The 9,549-nt window shown below is 37.1% G+C and overlaps 1 long non-coding RNA gene across 2 annotated transcripts; it reads right to left on the reverse strand.

The window, feature by feature from the left end:
* Positions 1-1,964: 1,964 nt before the first annotated feature.
* Positions 1,965-8,529, reverse strand: LOC130498355 (uncharacterized). 2 transcript variants are annotated; one of them, XR_008937248.1, is made up of 11 exons: positions 8,171-8,529; positions 7,928-8,072; positions 7,419-7,808; positions 7,039-7,314; positions 6,873-6,948; positions 6,561-6,686; positions 5,964-6,292; positions 5,722-5,814; positions 5,275-5,509; positions 2,459-2,540; positions 1,965-2,167 (listed from the first exon to the last, which is right to left on the reverse strand). It is a non-coding gene; the product is annotated as an uncharacterized LOC130498355 (long non-coding RNA). The 2 variants fall into 2 exon arrangements; XR_008937247.1 differs by having other exon boundaries at positions 1,965-2,357.
* Between the last annotated feature and the right edge of the window lie 1,020 nt (positions 8,530-9,549).

The following is a 9,549-nucleotide window of genomic DNA, read 5'->3' on the forward strand; positions in this document are numbered from 1 at the left end:
GAGAAGCCATGTACAACCCGGAAAAGAGATCGAAACAGAGAGAAAATGGTCTGGAGAAAGGAATAGAACGAGAGACAGATCTTCTCATCAATGAGCGTGAGGCTCATCGACAGAGGCAACGGCGTGATCAGGTTGTGGAACCCTAGTCGCGGAATCGCCTTACAATCGCCATCGCCTTTTCAAATTTGAATTATTCGTGTGTTCAGTCAATATTATATTAAAATAGAAGTAGTAAATGAATTACATATTAAATTATATTAAATTGGTAAACCAATATATTTTAAAAAATATCTTCATTTAGATAAATAAATAAAATATCATTCACCATTTAAATTGACTAAAATAGCGTTCACCTTTTAAAATGATTAAAATCATAAATTATGTAATACTTTTTACAAAAAGATAAAAAAAAATTAACATATGCTAAATTTTTATATTTAGAAATATATATTATCTATTCAATTATTTTTAAAATGACAGCAATGTATTATCTGAAAATGATTAAATAAAAAATAGTATAAATATATTATATTTATAAATGAAAGATTACCCGCACGAATGTGCAGTTCAAAATCTAGTTATAATAATTAAATGAATATTTCACAAGGAAAATGATTACTTTATTTGGGGTTTTTAATTTTTTGGTTTTGCAGATGCTTAATTGGTAGTGAATTTGCGAAAAATTTTGGATTTTTATTTGAGATTATTAGGGTTTTTAGTAATTAAAACCATCAACTAAAGATGAATCTGAAAATAAATCCTCAACTAAAAATCTTACGATAAATATTCACCTTTAAGTCCGTTAACGTTCGTTATCCTTCGACTAAAATACCGTAACAGAGGGTGACATAAGTTACGGTTTATAAGTTGAGGGTTTATAAACCGAAAAACTTAGTTGAGGAGTGTTCTTATGATTCAAAAATAATTGAGGGTTTTGATCACTAAAAACATTAACTAAGTTTATAAGTTGATGGTTTATAAACCTGAAAACTTAGTTGAGGAGTGTTTTTACGATTCAAAAATAGTTGAGGGTTTTGATCACTTTTAAGTCCGTTAACATTCGTTATCCTCCGACTAAAATACCGTAAGAGAGGGTGACATATGTTAACGGTTTATAAACCTGAAAACTTAGTTGAAGAGTGTTTTTACGATTCAAAAATAGTTGAGGGTTTTGATAACTGAAAACATTAAATAGAAAATCTTTATTATCATCTATGTGTTATTTAAAATTGATTTATAGGCCTTTAAAACTAATTAATAAACCTTTATCATTAGTTTATCAATTATATAACCAATTTATAAAGATTCATAAATATTCTAATATTTTTACAAATGAGTAATAAGACTTCATAAAGCAAGAATAATAAGTAGATCTTAATAGAACACAAGTACAACATATTGGTTTGAAAATCAATAAGAAAAAAAATATAACCCATGCATTATTTTGGAGAGCAGGTGGAAAGTATAAATCAAATGTCAGAAATAATGGAAATTATCGTCAACACTGTTTTTTTTTCTTTGACGGCAAATGCCTATTCTATTACTCAAGCTTGAGGTGGTCTGGGTAATCATACCGAAATAGAACAACCAACAAAATGTAACTTCCTATGGAAAGATCTAACTGTCTTAGCTAAAAAGTCTGAAATCTCGTCAACACTGTTTAAGGCCTAATATAACTTATTTTTATAAATATTAGTATTATTACTCCGTGCTATGCACGGGAAGACTTTTCTTGCATTTAAATTATATTTAAAGAAAGTTGTAACAGTTTATTTTATTTTTATCAAAATTAAACCTATTTAGATACATTTTTTTCTAGAGTTGTATACTACCTAGATATTCATATTGATCCATTCTGTTTTATTTTGTATTTTTTTGTAATCAAGTCTTTGTATTTTTACTTAAAAATGATATAATAAAAAACCATGAAAGTAAATGTGTATGTACAATGGTTAACTTTAATATAATAGACCTACAAACGTTTATAAAACAGTCATAATATACTCATCTATAAGAAAACATAGATATGTCAAAAATAGTCAAACCATAACAAACAAATTTGTAATTACCCAATTTGAATCTTTCACATTGATATTCTTTTCCCTTGGTAGAGTACGTAGCTATCACAATAATTGTTTGTTAGCCAAGAGATGCGATTTCTTCAAAACTACAAAAACAAATAGAGCTTTTAGTAACAAATAACGTATGCAGAGAGAATCAGAGAATAACTAAAGATGTCACTTGTTTTCATTTATGTACGGTTCTGCTTGTGTTCTATGTTTTTTGCAGAGAAGGCTCATTGATTTTGTTTTGTTTGTCTTTTTTCTTCTTCCCCCTCCGTTACTGTTTTTTTGTTACTAATTCAGAAGCAAGGCAAGTAGTTATATAAAAGTCGGACAAAGAACAGATTTGTAAATATCCATTTTGTAGATAATAGAGTTTAAATGCTTATCATTACCTTAGTTGGTGTAAATCTTTGACTTCTCAGTCTTTTATTGAAAAAATAAGTTTGATGATAGCATAACCAATTGCCATTTTACCTGAAATGAACAATTCAGAGGTTATTAATTGAGAAGTGAAGAAAACTGATCTATATTAAGAATAATCAAATAAAATATTAGAATATGAATAATCATAAATTTCTGTGGAATTTGTTTCTGATCAGAAGAAAAACTCGACAGAAGGAGAATAAGCTATGAAAAAGAGAGTAAATTTATGTTCAAAAAAAAAAGAGTAGAATCTATGTTCAAAAAGATAAAAGAGTAAAATAAATAAGATAGAAAATTCAGTTTCTGATCATGATTTTATATGGAACGTGGTGTGTGATAATGTGAGGAAAATTAGGCTTTTAGATATTTGTAGTTTTAAGAAAATCGGGATCAGCAAATATTTTACTAGTAAAAGTCAAACTCTCTCTGACACAAACTTCGATGCACGGTGCTTGGTGTGTCCCTGGCCTCGTTTCCGGCGGTAATCCACCGTCTGTGGCTGCTAGTGAACCCCCTGACCCTCCGCCTGCTACCCCAGATCCCCCTGACCCTTCTTCCCCTTCTTCCCCTTTGTCCCCAACCAATTTCCCAACCTTATCTGAAGCCAAAACTGTTCCTAAATCTGCAAAGAGTTCTTTCAGATCTAAAATTATTTCCTCTACGTCTTGTAAAGGAGTAATCACCCCAACTGCTGCTGTTCCCGAAACTTCAGGTGGTACTGAATCTGTTGATGCTGCTCCGATGGATATAGCAGTCTCGACTGTCTCAACTGGTCCTTTAGTTGGATCTGGAAACATCACTGTTCATGAAACTTCTTGCGACTCTAACCATAGCCAAAGCCTTAACCTCCTTTTCCCCACAAACTCTGTTCCTACCATCACAAACATAGCATCCTCATCCAATCCTATACTACCATTACCTAACCAAAATCCATCCCTATTAGCCAAGTCTGCCCCTGTTATCCCCCTACCTCTGATTCAAGTGCTACTCTTTTTGTAGATTCAAACACTTCTCTGCCTGAAACTGCTCCTCCCTCCTTGGTTGAAAGAATCCGTAGGTCTGAGGACAAGACTTTGAGAAGACTAGCTCCAGTCACTATTGGTTCAAATGGTCGCCCCAGAGTTTTGATTCCTGATTCTGTCTTTCAAAAGGGAGCAGAGTTACACAAGGATTTCATAATATGTTATTTCAACGGAAGAGCTCCGCTTTTTAACCAGATACAAAGTGTATTTAATCACTTATGGGGTAAAGGGAAGCGTCTAGAGATCCATAATAATCTGTTGAATAACTCAGCAATCGTAAGGATTCAAAGTGAATACCTCAGGCAGAAGATACTTGATAAGAACGTCTGGTACGTTGGCGATACGATGTTCCATACGGCTCTATGGTCTTCTGATCACTCTAGGACAGCTACACCCCTCAAAGCCATCAAGATTTGGGCGCATCTCACAGGAGTTCCGCTTGACCTGCGACATGAAGAAGGATTAAGTTTAGTTGCTGGTCTAGTAGGAGAACCTAAAGAGACAGATGATTTTACAAAAAACCTTGTGAGCTTAACTTTATCGCATGTAAAGGTGGAGGTTGACCTTACTCAACCGCTTCCCTCAGTTGTTGAGTTTGAAAGGCAGAGTGGAGAAGTTGTAGAGGTTTTGGTGAGCTATCCTTGGGTTCCCCCAACATGTACTCACTGTCATGAACTTGGACACATCATGAGAAACTGCCTCTTATATACCCCTCCACGGAGAGAGACTGATGGTGCCAAGAAAAAACCTGCAGCTTCAAAGGAAACTTCAAAACAAAGCAAAAAGTATAGGCCGGTGTCAAAAACTGCTCATGTACCTCCTGTTCAGTCGACTACTACTGCTGTAGCAGTCTCAGACCCCCCTCTTCCAACTACTACCGGATCAGATCACCCCCCTACTCCTCCCATTGCTCCTTTAGCCATTTCAGATGACCTCATCCCTCCTATCCAAAATCCGCCATCTTTACTTCAATATCCTGTATCCGTTGTTTCCTCTTTTAAACCATCCTCTTTTAATCCTTTCCTAACCCCAGAACCAATTCCTAGACCATCTCTTAAAAGATCCCGATCCTCTCCTACCCTTTCTCCTCCTTTAATTCCTCACTCAAACCCTTTTTCTTCCACCCTGTCATTATCTGATCCTGTTCATCCTCATCCTCCCAACCCTGATGTCCCGAACCTCTCTTTTCCTTCAAACTCTCCTCTTTTGCTTAATTCTTTTTCAGTTCTTGGAGGCTCTTCCATTCTTTCGGAGGATCCTCAAAATCTAGCTTAATGAGTGTAAAACTCTTTTTTTGGAATGTTCGTGGAATTAATATCCCGAGCAAGCACACCCCCTTTATTTCATGGCTTTCTACTAACAAACCTCTTTTTGGTGCTATTCTAGAATCACATATTAAACAACCGTTTTTAAGCTCTATTCTATCTACCCTTTGCCCAAACTGGTGCTACACTTCCAATCACTTATCTGATCCGGATGGGAGAATCATACTAATTTGGAGATATACTGTTAAGGTTCAAGTTCTTGCTCAGAGCAGACAGTGCATTACTTGCAAACTCCACTTCCCGACCCAACCACCAGTCTACTACTCAGCTATCTATGCTTCTAATCTAAGCTCAGAAAGGATTGAACTCTGGACAGAACTCATTCAGATTCAAACAACCTATGATCTTGATAGTAGCTGTTGGATCCTAGGTGGGGATCTAAACCAGATTATCCACCCATCGGAGCATTCTGACCCTAATGTGAATGTACCAGATTACCTCATGTACCAGCTCCGAGACTGCTTCACGCAGCTGGGCATTTTTGATCTCCGGCACATTGGTACTCCTCATACTTGGACCAATTCTCAACCATCTGGCCCTATCTCAAAGAAGCTGGACAGATTGATGGTTAACAGTCCTTTTGTTTCAACTTTCCCAAATGCCCTGGCCTCCTTTCTCCCCCCTCTTTTCTCCGATCATGCCCCTTGTGTTCTTGACCTTGCTTTTCGCCTTCCTACAGCAGGAACAAAACCTTTTAGATTCCAAAACTATCTTACTAAACACCCGGGGTTCACTAAGCTACTACAAGATGTTTGGATTCGACTAGGAAACAAGTGTCAAACACTAGAGCAGTTGTGCTGGAAGCTCAAACAGATTAAGACGGATCTAAAACTCCTTAATAAAGAAAATTATACAAAGATCCAAGAGAGAGTTGGCGAGACTAACCGTTTGTTGCAACTTGCGCAGGTTCAGGCTTTGCAAGATCCAACTCCTATCACCTTCCAAGCTGAGCGCGAACTGCATCAGAAATGGAGCTTCCTGCGAGAAATTGAGGAGATGTTCTTTAGGCAAAAATCACGCATTAACTGGCTAAAGGAGGGCGATTTAAATACTGCTTATTTTTTCAGGATCTGCCAAACCAGAGCGTGTTTTAATGCTATAAGAGCCTTTCTTTCAAGTAGAGGTACCTGGATTACAGACCCTCAGGAGATGAGCGATCACACAGTCAACCATTTTCAATCAGTGCTAGGTCCTCTGAACTATCACCCGCCAACCCTATACTCGAGTCCACAATGGTTTGCTGATCTTACTGGATACTCTGTCCCTGCTCACTTGAACCAGCTGATGTTATCCATCCCGTCAGAAGAGGAGATAAAAAATGTTTTCTTCAAACTGAATCCGAATAAGACGCCTGGACCGGATGGGCTAACATCAGCATTCTTCAAAGCTTCTTGGGAATTCATTGGAACGGAAGTGACAGCTTCAATAAGGAACTTCTTTGCAAGTAACTTCCTGCCTGCAACAGCAAATTAAACTATCCTTGCGTTAGTACCAAAATTCACAGGAGCAACTAAGATAAGTGATTTCAGACCGATATCTTGCCTTAACACCATCTATAAAGTAATATCCAGACTGCTGGTTAAGAGACTCAAGCCACTACTTTCTACTCTAATCCTTCCGAGTCAGACAGCTTTTGTAAAAGGGAGATTACTAGTTGAGAATACTACCCTAGCAGGGGAATTGGTAAATGGTTATCACAAGAACAAAGGTCCTAAGAGAATTACCATCAAAGTGGATATTGCAAAGGCATTTGATACATTATCATGGGAGTTTCTGTTCTCTTGCCTGGAGGGTCTTCAGTTCCCAGTCCGATTCATGAGGCAACTCAGAGCATGTGTCTGCACATCAAGCTACATGGTTGGTTACAATGGGTCAGTGCTTGGTTTTTTCAAAGGAAAACGAGGGCTAAGACAGGGAGATCCTCTATCACCCTATCTATTTGTGATTGCTATGAATTTCTTATCATTTATGCTAAACAGAGCAGCAGCACAAAATAGGTTCAGATTTCACACGACTTGTACAACTACAAAACTTACTCATCTCTCCTTCGCTGATGACCTTTTGATCTTTATAGACGGCTCCATAGACTCGGTCCAGCAGGTGCTACAAGTCCTAAAGGAATTTGAACTGCGATCAGGACTAGCAGTACGTATGCAAGAGACTAGTTTCTTTGCATCGGGACTAACTCAACATGAAACTGACCTGATTCAAGTTTCCACGGGAATGAGTCTTGGTTCAATTCCCTTCCGATATCTGGGCGTCCCTCTTAACTCGAGGAAACTTTCGCTAGTTAATTGTGAACCTCTGATCCATCAAATCAAGACCAAGTTCTCCTCTTGGTCAGTAAAGACCCTGTCGTTCTCTGGAAGGCTGCTACTCATAAAGATGGTGATCTCTGGAATCACAACGTTTTGGTGCTCTGCATTTATTCTCCCGAAAGCTTGTATTGAGCGAATCAATTCTCTTTGTGGTCAGCTCCTGTGGAAAGGAAGTTTAGAAGGTAACTCTACTGCTAGAGTTTCTTGGGAAACAGTGGTGTTGACAAAAAGACAAGGTGGGTTAGGAGTTAAAGATCTGCGTACCTGGAACAAAGCTTGCACGCTAAGACTTATCTGGCTCCTTTTTTTCAGACCCGACTCGGTATGGGTTCAATGGTTCAAGGAGGTTATCTTGAAGGGGTTAATTCACAATTTCTGGACGACACAGCCGAAGCAATCATACTCCTGGCTAGTGAATAAACTGCTAAAACTAAAAGCAGAGGTGTTTCCTCTCATCAAGCTCAGACTACAGAACGGTGAAACAGCTCAGTTCTGGTCAGATAACTGGACTCCTTTTGGGGATCTCTACTCTCACTTGTCGGGAAGCAACTCCAGGTTGGGAATTTCTCAAAGGGCAACTGTTTCATCCCTGTGTCTAAATGGCTCCTGGCGCCTCCCTCCTGCTCGAACTGAAGCGCAACTCCAGCTACATACCTACTTGACAACAGTCCAGTTAACAAATGAAGAAGATTACTATGAATGGGTGATAGATGGTCAAACATACACTAGTTTCAAGACAGGTATTCTTTATGATTATCTATCTTAACAAAGACCTGATGTTCCTTGGTACGCTGTTGTCTGGACGTCTAGGGCCATCCCTCGTCACAGCTTTCACTTATGGCTAGTGATTCAGAACAGAATTCCGACTAGAGACAGACTCATCCATTGGGGTATTCAAGTTGATGCTCGCTGCTTGCTCTGCAATGTGCATCACGAATCCAGAGATCATCTTTTTTTCAGTTGTGACTATAGCTATGATTTGTGGAAACTAGTGGCGAGAAGGTTACAACCCTTACCTTCCAGAGATTGGGTTGTCTCGCTGGATCAGATGTCCTCCATCTCGGTTCCTCTACCGCAGCGACTCCTCATCCTACTAGCTTGGCAGGCAACGGTGTATTGGATTTGGAATGAAAGAAACACCAGACTACATGCAAACTCCTTCCGTTCGGTGGATGGGATATTCAAACTGATGGATCGCCAGACTAAATAATAAGATACAAAGCTTCAGAGACTCTAATCCAACACGATCGTCAGTGATGATGCAGAGTTGGGTTCGTTTGGAGTGATCACCATCGTCATCTCCGCTTTCCTCCCTTCGTGACCTTTCCTCTCCAAATCTCAAATTGAAAGAGATTTAGTAATGGGCTTAACTACTTGGGTTTACTAATGTGATTGTGTGATTCTGTATGGGTTTATTAGAAAACTAAAGCCAGTGGGCTTATGTAAACATTTTCGTTTTTTTTCTTTAAATTAAGTATGCAGTTTACAAAAAAAAAAAAAAAAAAAAAATCGGGATCAGAATTTTTTAAATGGGCATATTTGTTTTTATTTTGTAAGTAAATTCCATGTGTCAATTAGGAAACTGTCAGTTTATATTTAATTATTTATAGACTCCAGATTCATTGTGTCATCGTGTTTTGATTTATGTATTTTTTAATAATTTTTTTTTAATAGCCATTTTTCAGAATTTGATTTGTCAAACGACTTGCACTTTATTATATACGGGATAACGTCATTGCAAATTGATTTGTCAAACGACTTGCGCTCAATGTAACTCTCTCAATAATTTGTTCAGTATTTGACTCTCTCTCTAACCGATTGTTTTCTCTTTGACCTAATTATCATCAATAATATTTTCAGCATTGTCAAATAGTTTGTATTTGAAAATGACGATAATGCATTTGAAAAATTTAAGTTTTATTAGGTCTTAAATAGTGTTAATTAATTCATTCATGAAGTCAATCATCTTACATAGAGTAAAACTTCAGTAATTTTTTCCTATTTCTGACATTCAATTCATACTTTCCACCTACTCCGCAAAAAAGAAAAATGATCGCTGGCTACGTGAAGTATTAGCCATCACATGGCTAACCATGCAAACTAAATTAATGTATACCTACCTACACGAAATATATGTTATGCATGACAACATCCCTCAACTTAATGATATTATGTAATTAACATCACGAGTTTATTTTCATTCATCCAAAAACTGATGTAGGTGACAGAGACCGTTTAAATATCTCGTTTCATCAATTAAAATATTATCATCCTGACCGTAATTTATGTAAAGTTAGATTTTAAACCGCATTTTAAAAGTGCAAGAATTTTTTTAACAAAATTTAATTTACAAAATAAATATTTTTAATATTATTTGATAAGTAATATTTTAGAA

This window comes from Raphanus sativus, chromosome 8 (assembly GCF_000801105.2).
Source record: "Raphanus sativus cultivar WK10039 chromosome 8, ASM80110v3, whole genome shotgun sequence".
NCBI lineage: Eukaryota > Viridiplantae > Streptophyta > Magnoliopsida > Brassicales > Brassicaceae > Raphanus > Raphanus sativus.